Consider the following 17,659-nt stretch of genomic DNA (forward strand, 5'->3'; position numbering starts at 1 on the left):
GACATACAACAAACAGAAACATTTTAGAGTGAACACTCATTTACTTACCATCTGGATTATACCATTAATATTTTACTGTGCTCGCTCTGTCACATACCTATCCATCTATGCATCCTTCTAGCCATCAATAAACCCACTGCTTTATGCATTTCATAATGCAGACATTAAAACATTTCCCCCCTAAATACTTCAGCATGTATAGCATTAGCTAAAATTTAACATTTGTTTACAGATTTTAACTGTAAAATTTGCACATGATAAAATGTACAAATCTTAAGTGTATATCTACTGAGTTTTTTAATCTGCTGAGTTTTAACAAATGTATATAGCTATGTGATCCTAATCTCTATTAAGATATAATATTCTATATTATATTCAAATCTGCCCAGCATTATCATTATCCCAGAGCGTTCCCTCATGCCCTTGCCAGTCAATCACTACCCACTAGTCTCCCCCAGAGTCATCAACTCTTCTGATTTTTTTTTCTTAGATAAAAGTATTTTTCATGCTTGCCAAAGAGTCATGCAAGTTCTGGTTTTAGTGATGAACTTTTGTGGCCAAACTTTAGGGACATTTGGCTTCAACACAAGAGAAACGTAACATTTCTAAATGACTGATTATTGTAGATAAATGAGTAAAAGGAGACTCATTCTATTGCATAAGTCATCTTCACCTCCTGCCCATTCATATCTAATAGCCTGGATAAGAAATAAAGTACACGTTGTCTCTGCTTGACAAATCAGCAATTTCATTTGTCTCATAATGAAGGGTCAAGGAAGAAGGTCTTCAGTTTTTGAACATGGTCCTCAGGTGATTACAGGTCCCAGAATACAGAACAAAAGAGAACAGATTTTAATACTACCAATGAGCTCTTTTGGCCTAGTCACTCATACTCACTTCTTAAAAAGTGTCCTAGAAAAAAATGTAAATACAAGAACTACATCTTGCCAGATGGCTAACCCCTCCTGGGTGGAAGTTAAGAACCAGGAAAGATGCATTTCTTCTTCCAGGCTGGGCAGGAAGTTGCTGTTGCCCTGTGCTCAGTAATGGTTCCCTGATGGTTTGAGAGTGAATTCTACTCCTAAAATGACAACTGCCTAAAGGAAGTAGCTTTCTGGCCCATTGTTTTGTAAATTAAATGGAAAGCTTCTGACCTCTGTGGCATCTTTACACCCACTGCATGGTCTTTTCTCTGGTGTTTATTGGTTTTGTTTTCTGATTGCTAATACTATTCCTCTTTATCCTATTGCATGACTTTCTAGTTTCTCTTTCCCAAGTCCTTCCACACACACTCCTACCCCCATGTCTCCTTTCCCTCACATTATTGCAAGTTTTACACACAACACTGAACTTGCTGCTTCTTCATGTAAATCCCCACCCCTCCCATTCTCCCCATCTCTCCAGTCACCGCTCTTCACTTATTATGCTCTTTGTTTCCCTTTCCTGCTGCTTAATGATTTTTCCTGCTGATAAGCTGTGCTCAAAAGACTGAGAGGCCTGAAGCACTTAAGACCGTTCGCTGGGCTCATTGCTCATCGTGTGTTCCAGAGCAGATGCAACAAGGACTCCAGTCAGGCCCATCACAGGGCAGCTCTGCCATGATGTGCAAATCATATCACATCCCATCAGCTTTTTGGTTAATGAACCTATATGTTTCCCATTTTTATTTCCTTTTTTTTAAAGTTGGAGTTTGATACTTGGGAAAATATTTTTCTGTCGGAAACTAAAAGCAACAGAAAAAGCAGAAGCAAATGTTTATTCACTTTACACACCAGAATCAAGTTTCTTTGTTGTGATTCATGCTGGGAGAGTGGAATAATAATAATTATTGACATTTGTTATAACATCCTTCTTTGTAAATGCAATCTTGTGCATTGGCCCATTTGAGTCTAATAGCAACCCTCACAATTATTTTCGTGATTCTCACTCTTAGTAAAAAATGTCTGCAGGTGTCAGTGAGGGAGTGCTTCAGAACAGCTATACATAGTTGAAACAGAAGCTCACCACGAGAATACCTCTTTTTTTTTTTTTTTTTTTTTTTTGCTAATGCAAAAGTTGCCTTCCTCTTTCTCCACTGGATTTTCCTCCTCGGGATCAGCAGTTAAAATATAAAGCTTTCTATGAGGCTAGAATGTTTTTTTAAATACCCTACAGTGGTCAGGAAGTTGCTACTACGATAATTCATCAGACACCAATACATCATATGCTGGGACGTTTAGCCACATCAACGACCGTCATGAATATACAGGCATTCCACTCTTGACCCTGAACGTGTGCTCCTAGAAAAATTGTATGTTGATCAAATTACTGCACGTGAAATCATATTGTAAAACACACCAGGGTAATTTGTTATTTAAAGAAATCCTGTAGTTTACCTTTGTTTAAAGAATTCTTCTATGATGCAAATAATCCATATTTTATTTGTAAATTTAGGACTTTAGGTATGAGTTTGCATAAAGTGAAGGACACATCAATTTTAATGGACTTAAGTAGATGGTGATCTGAGACACATTTTTCTAAACCACCCAGGGGATCCCAGCAAATGTTCAGTGAAACAAAGGGACAAATTAGTCCCTCTGGAACAATAGAACTCTGCCATTATTCTTAATATCAGTTGGTATGAGAATAGGCGGTCCTTTCCCCTCTCCCACAGTGGTTTCACCTTTCCCAGTAATTGTTTCCTCAGAGTAAACTTGAGCTTTATATTTGTGGAAAGCACAAGGAATTCTTTTCTAACAAACCACACAAGCATCAGATACCCTTGAACTAAGCATACAAGGGTACACAAGTGCTTTCCCTGCATTTCCTGAGACGAGCTTCAAAATGTTACCTCTAGTCTCTGAATGCTCCTTAAGCAGGCTTTGCCTTTTCTAATTTGTGACCTTGGACTCAACTCTAAATTCCCTCAATCCTTTGCTCCCATTTTCAGTTTGTGGACAAACAACTGCCATGTCCTAGGATTATTTATTTCCTCTCTGTTTTCATCAACTTATGCCATATCCCACTTTCATTGAAGAATTTTCTATCTAAATACAAGTAAACATTCACTATCCTTGCTGAGAAAGGTATTTATAAAATGCTCACTGCTGAGGAAAGTGTAGGGTAAAGCAAAACTGTGTTATAGGGGTTATCCCATCTCCAGTGTAGGTGAGTGTCCCTCCCAAGGATCCAACCTCAAGAATTTTAGAGCCACTGTTCTTAAAGAAGGGAGGAACTCACTGATTATCCACAGTTGTGTACAGAAAAAACTGAGGACGGAGTAAATTTGTCTCAGCTACCAGGATCCTTTGGAGCTATGCTATCTGATTCCTATGGAAAAATAGATCAAGACAAGAGACCCTAAGTGTCCAGCTATTAGGAGATTTTGTTGGCTACATTGAATTGTACCCCAAGCCATGAGAGTTAAGTATTACCTTAGTCCATGCCCAGGGAAGACTTCCATGAAGATTTTATAAATTCCCAACTTGCAGTAACTTCACAAGTTTGCTCCCAATTTCTCCCCTACCAAATGCAACCACCCAGGAGAAGATAAGGAAATTATATAAAAGAGAGACAAATTTATGAAATTGGTGTACAAATGCTGCACTTTTTACCGTTTTTCCTAGGAGGTCTCTCATCCTATCTTGTTCTGTGACCTCAACCCACCCTTTGCTATTGTAGCTAGACCATGGCCCAAATCCTTTTCTCCCCATGCCACACTTCTAAAATCCTAAATTCTAGACTAGATGAAATATATAGGAAAAGACATTCTTCACCTGTTCCACAGATACCTTTATGTGGGAAGGGTGTGGTTTGTAACTGGATTAGAGATCTTTCGACATGTTTGTTTTAATAGTAAGATTATAACTCAGCTCGGAGGGAAAAGAAAAAAGGTACTGCATCACGCAGATGCTGTTCTTAAGGTAATGTCAGCTCCCTGACAGCAATTTGGAGTCAGGGAGCATGCAAACTTTAAAGGTCTTCAGACCTATCTGAGTTTATTGCTTAAATTCCTTTAATATTAAACTTCCATATGGTTAATATTAATCCTCAAATTATATCTCCACAATTCTCAATACAGGAACTTGGAGGCTGCTACAATATTCTATGAGGAGGATGGAGTTATAAGTTAATTTCTTCTTTATACATCTCTATTTTTTAAATATCCACAAGTAGGTAGCATATGCTACCTATGTAATTATATATATATTTACCTACATCTATATGCAAATACTTATATTATTATACTTATATTTATAAATAAATATAGGTAGCATGTGCTACCTATACACCTATTTTTTAAAAATTAAAAATTGTGAAAGGAAAAAGTGGTTCTCTATTACATATCAAAATCTAAATTTCCTCCTCATTGTATCTCATCATATACACTTCTCTTTATGTATCACTATTGGATTTCTGCCTCAACAAAGCACTTGCTGCCCTCTGCCTGCCCCGTCTCTCCCCCTCCTTAATATATAATACTTATTCCTATCTCCTTTAAGCCACCCACATTCCACAGCTGAATCTCAAAATTCACCTTCTTCAATCAATCTTCCTTTATCAGCCCCATCCTAAAATTCACTTTGCCACAGTTCTGTACTCTGCACTCACATACACTTCCCCATATGTTGCTTTTTTGATATAAAGATTCCATTAAGGTATAATGCACAAATAGACAAGTACAGAAATCCTAAGTGTACAGCTAGATGAAACTTCACAAAGTGAAACCCAGGTCAAGAAACAGAGGAGCATCAGCAAGCCAGAAGCTCTCATCACGCTCCATTCCACTTACTTCCCTCCCGCCCCGACCAGGGGAAATCCCTGTCTTGAATTTCAGCACCATAGATTATTTGCACCTGTACAGTGTATACTCTTTTATGTCTGGCTTCTTTCACCCAGCATTATAATTTTAAGATTAATTCATGTCGTTCCATATGGCAATACTTTGTTCATTTTCATTGCTCTATAGTATTTCATTGAATAATAATTCCTATCCATTTGAAGTTTGATGAACATTTGGTTTACTTCAGTTTGGGGCTATTAGGAATAGCGCTGACGTTAATGCTCTTATACATGTCTTTTGGAGAACAAAAAGAACACTTTTTCTTTTAAGTGTGTCTAGGAGTTGACTTGCCGGATCATATAAGTACATATGCTCAGCTTTAATAGATAATTCCAAATAATTTTCCAAACGTGCTATGCTGCTTTTTATATTCTCATGAGCTGGAGTTCCCCACTGGTCAGCCGCGATTAGACAGTGGTCTCTGTGGGGCACCACCCACTCACGTCTCTGTGAGTACACATGTGAGAATATTTCAGGGTATATAACTCCCACGTCTAAGGGCCAGCATAGCTTACTTCATCTCATCAACCCCTGCTCTTGAAAAGGCACCTCATTTTTGTCCATGTGATGTACTTGTAATCAGCCATAAACCTCTTGAGAGCAGGAATTTTATACTATTGAAGTTTTTAGAGTTTCTCCTCAACTCATCCACCCCACTTTCCATCTCCCTTGAAGAACAAAGCTTTAGATGTTTATAATATGATATTAACACCTGACTATGGACTTCTACTTCGGGCATTGGTGGGTCCCTTACCTTTCTAGCAGCCTATTTTCCCTTTTCCTGCCATGGAGGCAACGTGTTGATTCTGTCTCTCTCTCCTCCTTTTTTCTTCTCCACAAGGAGAGACAACAATTATGGATACAGATAGGCTGTATTGGTTAAATGTCTTACGCTAGGGGGTCTCTTCATCTTTACCTGGCCTCATAAGTTCTATTGATACTAATAGCCATCAGGTGTTTTTATGGCGTATACAGACCTCTATATTTTATAAGGAAAAGCTAAATTGTATTGTCCTTAAAAATGCATTTTTTCTTTCCTTCATTTTAGTCTTCAAACAAAGTGGCATAGAAAGTCCTGTTTGATGAAATGATACTATATTACGTGGTTATAGTAAGTGCATGTAATGTACAATATTTATATTCCCTACATTCTTCACATGCCTCATATAATGAGCATCTTACGATTAAAATTCTCACTGGTAAAATTCACAGTAGGGTAACCACTTCCCTCATATATATATCAGGACAAGCATGACTGAGAGGCTTTTGCATTCTGTTTTGCTTGAAGTAATTCTTATTTACCAAATAAATAGAAAGATTCTCTCCAAAGTAATACATTTTCTAGAGATTACATAATACTTAAGGGAATAAACTGATTTGCCATTCTAATATTTTTCTTCCTTCCTAGGAGAACATATTGGAATGTGGAATTTATTTTAGTCAGAGAAAGGGCAGCCTTACATATATCAGACTGTGCTGGCCGCTTGTGCTGTGACTCTGGGCAAGCTGCTTAACCTTTCTGTATCTCAGTGTTCTCCCAGTGCACAAATGGGCGTGTTATTCATCCTACTCTATCTCACAAAGTGTTGGAAGGATTACAAACATTGCGGGAATGAACGTTTTTATGCACATTTATTCATATAATAAATATTTATTGAGCACTTAACCATGGACCAGGTGTTTTTCTAGGTCCTAAGGGCACTGTAGTGGGAAAAAAGAAAAGTCTGCTTTTAGTTATGAACTTACATTCCATAAATAAGTAAATAAATTAAATGTATATTATGTTAATGATAAGTGCTAAGGTGAAAAAAATTAGGGTGGAAAAGGGGATGGAGAATAGAGGAGCCAGGAAGACCTCAATGAGAAGTTGACATTCAAGTAAAAACTAGAAGGAAATGAAGAAGGAGCTATGGAAATACCTTGAGGAAGAGCAATTCAGGCAGAGGAAGCAGCAAGTGCAAAGGCCCTGAGCTAGGAATGTGCCCAGTGTGTTCTAGGAACAAGGAGACCAGCACAGAGGAAACAGACAGAATGAGAGGAAGAATAGTAGAAAACAGCATCAGAGAGGTAATCAAGAGCAGATCACAGAGGCCACGTCTCCATAAGCACAGGTGTGAGGGTTTCTTCAGGGTATATAACCCAGGAGTGGTATTGCTGGGTCGTAAGGTAAGATGAGCATCTGCGGTTTTGCCAGATATTGCCAAATTGCTCCTAAGTGCACAATTTTACACTTGCATGAGCTGTTACTTGAGTTCCTGTTGTTCTACATCTTTCCAATTCTTGTTATTTTCAGTCTTTTAAATCTTTGGTCGTTTGACAGGTATGAAAAGCTATCTATTGCAGTTTCAGTGGGTATTTCCTTAACTACTAATGAGTTTGAGGTCTTTTGATCTGCTTATTGGTCATTCCAGATTTCTCCTTTTGTAAATTTTGTTCACATTTTAATTTTCTATTATGCTGTTTGCTTTTTCCTATTCACATGGAACTTTTTTATATGTTCTTAGTATTAATTCTTGTCAGTTAAATACACTGCTGCTCTATTCTCCATGCCTGTGGCTTCTCTACTTTGTTCTTACGGTGTGTATTAATGCATAGCAGTGTTAAATTTTAATGTATTCAAATTTGCCAATCTTTTCCTTTATGGTTTATGTTTTTGTCTTCTTTAAGAAATCCTTTCCTACACACAAGACATTTGTTACCTCTATAGTTTCTCCTAATGATCTAAAATTTCAGTTTTTACATTTAAGAATTGTATCTTCCTGGAATGGTGTGAGGTAGAGATTTTTTTTCTTTTGCCACATGGCTCACCAAGTCCCAGTCCCACTTTCCTCTTTAGATGAAATGACAACTTTATAATTTATTAAGTTTCCATATATGTGTGAGTACCTTTCCGAATTCTTTAACATTTCCATTGGTCAATTTTTCTTTCTGTACAACAGTACCGTATTATCTTAGTTGCTACAGCTTTATAATAAATCTTGGGCAAGTGAACAATTTTCCCCATCTTGTTTTTCAAAATTGTCTTGGATATCCTTGACCCTTTGTTCTCTCATGAACATTTTTAATTATTTTGTCAGGTTCTATAGGAAAATCTCTTGGGATTTTTATTGGAATTGCATTGAATTTAAGGGTATCAATGTCTTTGCGATATTGAGTCTACTTACTACAAATGTGGCATATCTTTTCATTTACTTAGGTATTTTTTAATGTCATTCATTAAAATTTTGTAATTTTTACCATATACTTCATGTACATCTTTTGTTGGATTTATTCTTAGGAGCCATTTTTGCTGATGACTGTAAGTGGTGCTTCTTTTTATATTTTTGTATTTTGTCACTGTTTGTTCCTGGTGAATAAGGAGTGCAATTTTGTTACATTGATCTAATATCCAGTAAGCCTTCTGGACTCTCTTATTAATCCTAATAATTTTACTATAGGTGCTCTTGGGTTTTCTATATACAGAATCATATTTCCTGAGAATAAGAACAATTTTATTTCTTCCCTTGTAACTCCTGTACATTTTATTTCTTTATCTCATTCTACTCCATTGATTAGGCCTTCAGTATAATCTTGAAGCAGAGATGAGGGTATTTTTGTTCCATTCCTAATTTTAAAAAGAATGATTCTGACAATTCACCATTATGTACTTACTATGGAGGCTTTTTATTTGATGGCTTTCATAAGCTTAATGAAATTCCTTTCTATTCTTAGTTCACTAAGTATCTTTATCTTTATCATGAATGGATACTGAATTTTATCAAATGCCTCTTCTGCATTTATTGAGATGATCATATGATTTTACTTCCTAAATTTGATAAGGTAAGTTTTATTGGTGAATTTTTTCATTGCCATGATGCTCTTTCTAATCGATTGCCAGAATTGGTTTTTTAATATTTTATGGTTAGTTTTCTTTTTAATATTCCATACTGTTTGAGGTGGAAAACGTGTTTTTTAATTGGTGGGTGGAAGTCTGTGTGTGTGTGTATGTTCAGTAGATCAAGGCTATTAATTATGTTGTTAAATTTTTCTATATCCTTGACAAATTTTTGTCTGCCTCATCTATCAATTACTGAGAGTAATATATTCAGATCTCCCTCAACAATTATGGATTTGTCAATTTCTCCTTGTAAGTATGTAAATTTCATCTGTGAATATTTTATTAGGCATATACGAGTTAGAAATATTATATCTTTCTAGTGGAGTGAGCCTTTTGTCCTTATGTTGTGATCCTCTTTAGCTCTGATAAGGCTTTTTGCCTTAAAAACTATTTTATCTAACATTAATTTAGCAGCAAAAGCTCCTTTTTGGTTAGAATTCACCCTGTGTATTCTCTTGCATCTTTTTCCTTTCAACATTCCTCTGTCCTGGTGTTTTAGCTGTGTACCTCAAAAGCAGACTCTAGGTGGATTTCTTATAAACCAATCTGACCAATTATCTTTTCATTAGCAAGTTTAGACTACATAGATTCATTGTAGTTTTCATTAAATTTGAGTTCTATCATACTACTTTGTGCTAGTTTTCCTGAAATTTTCTGTGATTTTACCCCTTCTCTCCTTACTATTTAGATTGAATTGTCTTAATTCTATTTTTCCTTCTTTCCTCAGAATGTTCACTTTAAAAGTCCAAATTAATCAATAATTTTACACTTCTCCTAACAATGATAAATTTTGATCATCCTCCTTCTTCAATGTGTTATTGATTTTTAGTATTTGCCACCATTTTTCTCCACCACAAACTAGTCATTACTATCATTTTGTTATTGTTTTATACAATCAGTATTTACATATATTTAACTACATGTTTTCCAATTACTGTATTCATTAGTCCTTCCTATACCTCTATTTGTTCTTCTAGGTTCAATTTCATTTTGCAGAGAGCTCATTCTTTGGAAGTTCATTTAGTGATTGCCTCTCAGATTTTTTTTTTTTTTTACCATAAAGTGATTATTCTTCTTGAATGATAGGTTGACAGATATTTTCTCTTAGCACTCCGAGCTGTCTTCTGGCCCCTATGTTTACTGTAGAGAATTCTGCTATCACTCTAATTGCTTTTCCTTTGAAATAATCCATCTTTTCTCCCTGCTACTTTTATCTTTTCTTTTGTCTTTTATATTCTGCAGTCGTACTTTGATGTGTCTGCATGTGGATTCATCATTATTTATCTGCTTGGGATTTGTTGCAGTTCCTGATTTTGAGTGTCCAATTTGTTTATCAGTTCTGTAAAACTGTCAGTCAGTATCTTTTTGAATGCTAATTTCCCCCCTTCTTTTTATTTTCTCCGCCTTGTACTCCAGGCAGACACTTTGTTACCTCCTTTTTCTTGAAGACAATTTCTTAGTCTAGCCTTTCATTGAAATCTGACCCTTCCGTGATCCTGGCTTTATGGAAGGGGCTCAGTTTCAACTCCAGATTTTGGGTGGGCCCAAGGCTTTGCCTCCTTTTCCCTACCTACCCCCACCTTCTGCATACATCTGTTGAAATACATTCTGTCATTGACAAGCATAAGCACATACCCCGAGAGCAGCGCAGCTTCCTCTAACCATTTACCATTTTGTTTGCTTTTGCCCCTGAGATTTCCCTTGGGTTCATATGACCTCAGGTACACATTTGAGAAGATATTTCTTGCATTTAACAGCATGTCTATGTGCTTTGTGGCTGAAAGGTACACATATAAAATCTAGACTGCGATATCACCAAAAACAGAGCTCTAGTTTTTTAATTATAGTTTTAAAGTTTCTCAGTCCTTTCCATTGTCTTGGTCACATGATTAAATAGCACAATTTTCATTATTCTAAAGCACTTTTCAGGTATTACAAAATGTTGTAGAACTTGCTTTTCCCTACCACCAGCTAAGGATTCATTGCCAAACTCCTTCCCTCAACCAAAGAGCAGGGCGAAAGGCAAACTATCAGGCAAAGGATGAAGGGATGAAGTGTGAGACCTGGAGGATTACCCTCTGCTCCTTCTCTTGGCCAGTGGCTGAAGTTCACCCTAAGTTTTGAATGCCATTCATTTTGTCAAATAATTCCACTGACATTTCTGAGCACCCAAATTTATTGTGCTCATTTTGCCGACGAGTCACCCATCTCAAAGTGTGAATATCATAAAATTCCAGTGGAAAGGTGCCGCATACTCTAAGGAACTAGAAAGAGTACAACCCTCCGAGCCTTCACATGATTGACAATTCCTTTGCATGTATATAAATGAACAGTAGAATTGGAATGAGGCAACTGTATCACAGATTTCTCTTGGACTACCTATCCACACCATTATGGAAAATAATCAGGTGATTTGTCCTCATGTGTTCTCACTCAGAGCTGCAGGTCTATTCAGTGGGAGGTACCACTTTTTGAACAGACTCATTCACTGTTCTACCTTGAAGGCAGCTAGAAGGGAGACCAGATCTCATCCCCTTGCAGGTGATTACTGCATTAGCTGTCCTTCACTGTGAAGGACCAGAGGAACAGAAGAATTCTCCACAGAAGATCCTGGATTTTCCCAGGAACAGTTAAAATTTTGCAAAACAGACACCAGTAAGTACTGATCATTTGAGAAAGAGATGTGTGAGACAAAATATTTAAGCAACTTTTCACATGGATAATAAAACAACAACAAAAAAGTTTACCCAATATCTAGAGCAGTGCTTCTCAATATTTAATGAGCATATGAATCACCGAGGGTTCTTGTTAAAATGAACGTTCTGCTTCTGTCGATGGGTGGGGGAGGGGAAGCACTGAGATCCCACCCAACAAACTCACAGGTGATACCAATGCTGTCAGTGAACCTCACTTTAAGAGACACGGACCGGGCTTCCCTGGTGGCGCAGTGGTTAAGAATCCTCCTGCCAATGCAGGGGACACGGGTTCGAGCCCTGTTCCGGGAAGATCCCACATGCCGCAGAGCAACTAAGCCCGTGTGCCGCAACTACTGAGCCTGTGCTTTAGAGCCCATGAGCCACAACGACTGAGCCCCCGTGCCACAACTATTGAAGCCCATATGCCTAGGGCCTGTGCTCTGCAACAAGAGAAGCCACCGCAATGAGAGGCCCATGCAATGCAACGAAGAATAGCCCCTGCTCACCGCAACTAGAGAAAAGCCCTCACGCAGCAACGAAGACCCAACGCAGCCAAAAATAAATAAATAAATAAAATTAAAAAAAAAAAAAAAAAAAAGAGACACGGACCTACGTGACTGAGGCAAATGGGTTATATTTGAATTATCTAGATCTGGGCTATTTATATTTAATACAGTAGCCACCAGCCACAAGTGGTGATTGAGCACTTGAAATATGGCTAATCCAAGTTGAGCTATGCTATAACTATAAAATATACACTGAATTTTGATGACTTAGTAACAAAAAGGATATAAAATAAGTCATTTTTAAAATTTTGATTACATGTTGAAGTAATACTTTGAACATATTGGGTTAACTAAAATATATTCCTAAAATTAATTTTTTTTTGCTTTGTTTAATGTGACCACTAGAAAATTTTAAGTTTGATACATGGCTCATATCTGTGGCTCACAGTGTTTCTGTATTCGTTTCCTACTGCTGCTGTACCAAATTATCACAAATGTAGTGGCTTAAAACAAAACAAATTTACCATTTTTCAGTTCTGAAGGTCAGAAGTCCTAAAGTCAAGGTGTAAGCGGGGATCTAAGAAAGACTTCGTTTCCTTGCCTTCCTTCTGAAGGTCACCAGAATTCCTTGGCTTGTGGTCCCTGACTCCATCTTCAAAGCCAGCAGCATAGTACCTTCAAATCTCTTTCTCTCTCTCTCTCTCTACCTCCCTCTTTCCCCCTCCCCTCTCTTTCTCACATACACGTTTCTGCTTCTGTCATCACATCTCCTCTCATTCTGATTCTCCTACCTCCTTCCTATAAGGACCTTTGTGATGACAGTGGGCCCACCTAGATAATCCAGGGTAATCTCCCTTCTCAAGCTCCTTAGCTTCTTCACATTTGCAATGGGACTTCTTTGGCCAAGTAAAATATTCACAGATTCCAGGGATTAGGATGGGGAAAGATCATTTTGTCTACCACGGTTTCCAATGAATAGCACTGATCTAGATAATCCATTCGTTTTGCATTAAACAATAGCCAGTTGTATACCTTAGTCACTATGCAAATGAAGTCAGGAATAAAAAATGAGGGATTTAATCACTTTGTTATCACAATGCCACACATCGGGTAAATAAACCCTAAATTTCTTTTGGGGTGGAGTACTTCCGATTTTTGCATAGATTCAGTGTCATACAAACAGGTTTTATGGTTGGAAATATTGGCAAAAAATACAGATTCCTGGATTCTCCTTTTAATTCAAGATATTTCTGTGGCCCTTATTTAATTCTGCCTATTAATTGACAGATGAAGATTGATGAATATAAAGGATAAACTCTGGAGAGATGAGTTAAAATCCATTTATAGCATAATATGCTGAAAGACTTAGAGCATTTGGGGGGCTGAGTCACCTTGTAAATTATTCATAGATTTATTTTACAAGTATCTGGGGAGCACTGCTATATGTAAGGCATCGTGGGGGACTGGAATGTGTCTGGACTCTGTGAGCTCACAATCTAGCGAGGAAATCAGACATGAACAACAATGGTCAATATGCCAAATAGGAAATAAACATCACCTGCATGGTGGTGATAATAAGGATTTAAGGGGAAGGAATTACTGCTGGTAAGGTCCTATTAGCTCAAAATGATTGGGGAAAATTCCTTGGAACAAGTAGAATGTGGCCTGGGTCTTTAATAATGGAAATGAATCTGGATCCCTTAAACATTGATTCCAAACAATTCCATGACTCTTCTGTTCTGTTTAAGAGGCACATTTTTAAATACTGGGATTGACAGCATTGAGTTTCCTTTTTTTTTCTTTTCTTTTTTTTTCCATTTCTTAAACATTAACCTTGGAGGTTAGATCAATGGAGGAAGTGAAGGACACAGAAAATGAGGGCAAGGGAAAAAAACGAAGAAATGGAAATTACTGCAGTATTTTTCCCCACATACTTCCTGTCTACAGTACAAAATAACTTGTGCTTGGATTTGAGGAATACAGTCACAAACTAGCTAGGCAGAATGACATAAACTGGCCAATGTTCAGGATATTGAAGGCACGTGGTCTAACTTACTATACATTTCAAAACATTTAAGATTCCGCTATGGTCTAAACGTATCGTTCTTGCAGCAAATTTCCATATTCATAAATTATACATAGATCCACGTTATCATCCTACCTATGTATTCATCCATCCATCTATTAAATAGCAACTTTATCCTGAGGGCTCTACCAGGATTCTAATCTGAGGAACCTGGGGGAATAGCCTGAAAATCCAAAGCCCTATTTTGTCATGGTTATTAATTAAGCATCCATAAATGCCAAGCATTTCCAAAGCCTGCACAGATGTCGGGCTTCGCGCTTTGGCTTATGCTGGAGCTCACATGACCAGACAGCAGTTTGTCCCCACTGGAGGAAGGAGCAGATGAGGACAGTGCCTGTACTGAGCTGTGATGGGGAAGACTGACCCATAGAGTTGGAGCTGCTTCAGACACTCCAGAATAGAATTACAACTACTGTCTCTTTACAAGCATATTGAGATGTCTCATAAAATATTTATTGGATGAAATATAGAATGTCCCACAAATGTTATCAATTATTTTCAACAACAACAACAAAATACTAAAATAAGGCTGGAGCACAGATGCTCACTTCCATGGAAAGCATCCAAGGAAGACAGGTGAAGACAGGGCCTCAGCAGATGTACTTTTTGCCACTCTTGAGAGTAGCAGAATTTGGCCACCTGGTCAAGGAACTCAGACAGAAGTTGAAAGTGCCCAGTGATCTCCTATGGCTTCACCAAGGGCTCAGGGTTCATTTGAACCTCCCTAAGAGATGGTTTTCTTTTCTACAATCAAAATTAGTGACAGAAAGAGTGAAAGCCGGGATTCCTTCCTAAGCACTTTCCATGTGTGATCTCTGGTACTTCTTGGAACTGTGAACTAATTCAGCATTCACATCACATCTCACGGGTAGGGTGATAGGGCACCTGTCTGAAAACCTGTTTCTTTTGAGAACTTCAGCCTGCTGCTCTGAAAAGCTTGTCTTGAATATGCCTCACGCCTCTTCATTACCTCCATTCTACAGTTCATGTCAAAAGCTAAGCAATGTTGATAGCACTTTCTTGTAAATAAATATTAAAAATTATTTAGGGAAGACTTCTGCTTCTGGGAATACGGGGTAGATGTTCTTTTCCCTATTCCTCCCTACAAGTGCAACTACAAATCCTGGACATTGTATATAAAATAAGCATAAGAAGACACTGAAAGGAGGAGAAAAGAAGACAGAATGGCTAGGGACTTAGGGACCCACAGAATGACACAGTGCTGAGTTTCCTGGGTTTTCTTTTTGCCTCGTATGTCCCAGACTTAGAGCTGAAGAAACCAGCCACCCAGAAGCACCAGTGGGTGCAGGCAAAAAAAAAGCCTCAACAAAGGCCTGCTCCCTCTGGCGAAAAGGACAGCAAGGGGAAAGTAAGACAGAAAATGTTTAGACAATAACCCCTCCGCTCCAGCCTGACGCTACTGAGAAAACTGTAGCCCCATGCCTGCCCACGCCAGCAAAGATCCAGTGGGGAGCCTAGACTTCTGCCCTCTTAAGGCTGTAATGGGGAGCCCAAGACCCTCACCCCAACACGTTAGAGGAAGCCGAGTAAAGTGCTGGACTTTCATCCCCACCGACAGGAATTACTGCCCTTTCCTCCACCTCATGTTAGCAAAGGACATCACATCATGGAAAAGCTGGGACTTCCCTCTCTCTCCTCCTAGGGGATCGTTCTAACATTTATATGAAAAGGAATTCAAATATCTGAAACAATTTTGAAAAAGAAAAGTAAAGTGGGAGGAAACAGTCTACCCAATTTCAAGACCTGTTATCTAGCTATGGTAATCAAGACTTTGTGGTATTTGCAGAGTGGTAGACATATAGATCAATGAATGTGAGTCTACAGTTATCTCAAAATGAAAGGTTTAACTTTTAAAAAATTATTTGTGCTACAGTCAACTTGTTCAGATAGGGCTCATTTATTTTTTTTTTCTTTTTATGACCTTGTATTATATGGAAAATATTATGGAGGAGTTGAGGTGTTTTCTCCCAATACAAAATCTTCACAAGTTGGAGAAATCATTATTTTACTATGTAGATTAAACTGAATTGTGAGTCATGTTTATGTAACACTTAGCTTCATATTTTAAAATATTTTGAATATGATTTGTGAGGTCAAAATCTAGATATAAACCAAAATTGAGTCAACTATCTAGTTTTAACTAGGCTAGATTATCTAGATAATTTTGCAATATGACCAAATAAGAACAATTTGTAAATTCAGAAATGTGTTCTATTTATAGTTGTACTCTGAAAATTTATCAGGTATTAGCTTAAGTGAGACCCTGAGTTTGAACTACCTGTGTCAACAAATAATGAGACTGAGTTGGTTAGGGTTACATTGTAAAATATACATGTAATACACAATGCACACTCTTTTATTTTTTTTAAGGAAAATAAAAAGCATACTCTCAAAATTCTTGGCCATTGTTCTTTTTTTTTTTTAACATCTTTATTGGAATATAATTGCTTTACAATGGTGTGTTAGTTTCTGCTTTATAACAAAGTGATGGGAACTATTTTAATTCAGGACAGCTCACTAAATGCAAATTAGCATTGATTAGTATAGTTGGTAATTGTTGTTTTCTGATACAGGGCCTATATTCCATTTTAACCAGTAAGCACACCACCCAACTGGTTACCTCAATTTTTACTCTTAATGCAATATTTCCTTGATATGTAAACACTCAATTTATTTAAAAGTCATGCATCCTCCAGACACATTTCTACAAAACAATGTTAATTTTGACCTTCATATGTAGACTATACTAGTATGAAACATGTGTGCAGCACTTTAGGATTTAAAACCACATTCACGTAAGCTATCACATTTGTCCCTCCAACAACCCCCAAGCTGGAATCATTGTGCAGATTTTCCAGGGGGTGTAAGTGACTTTCTAAAGGTTACACAACAATGAGACCCAGCGAAGACTCTAACCTATGTGTCACAGACCCAAGTCGAGCAACTTTTCCCAGTCCCCAAACTGACTTCCTGTAGGTGAATATTTCAAATTCACAAAGCAGTCCCATTGATTGAATAATGCCTTCATTAGGAATTGACACTCCTCTGGCAATACCATCACAAAAGACGAAAAATTATATTTTAAAAGCAGTGATCCACTATTTCTTTTGATGAGTACAATATCAGCTAAACATTATGGACATGCATTTATTTGAAACATGGGCTTAGCTGTAATGGATACTATATAGTTGCTTTGATTTCAACTGGCAAAGGGGAACAATCTCTGAATTCAAAACATAACAAAGCAGAGAAAAATGAAGAGAAACGTGTACCTGAAAATGACTTGGTAATTGCTCCAAAATATGAGACACTGCTTTATAATTTATATCTCCCTAAGGCCTGATATTCCTTAATCAGACATACTCAGAAATCAGTATCTCTGAGTCAATGAACGCTCTGGGCTGCTCAGGTTCCTCCATGGTAGGAACGGTAAGCATTTGTCATAAGGAAATGATTACCTTAGTTTTATGCATGTTTTTAATCATTCCCCAGTTGTCCTCTCTCACCCATTGGAGCATGTCTGTGTCTTCATTATTTGCATTCTTAACATGCCAATTGCCTCTTTATTCTCTTGCTGAGTACCTCCCCTCTGAGGTGTCCCAGTAATGCATAATTGCCCATGTCCAGCCTATAGATCAAACTCCAACCTAA

Source organism: Balaenoptera ricei, chromosome 4, assembly GCF_028023285.1.
Source record: "Balaenoptera ricei isolate mBalRic1 chromosome 4, mBalRic1.hap2, whole genome shotgun sequence".
Taxonomy (NCBI): domain Eukaryota; kingdom Metazoa; phylum Chordata; class Mammalia; order Artiodactyla; family Balaenopteridae; genus Balaenoptera; species Balaenoptera ricei.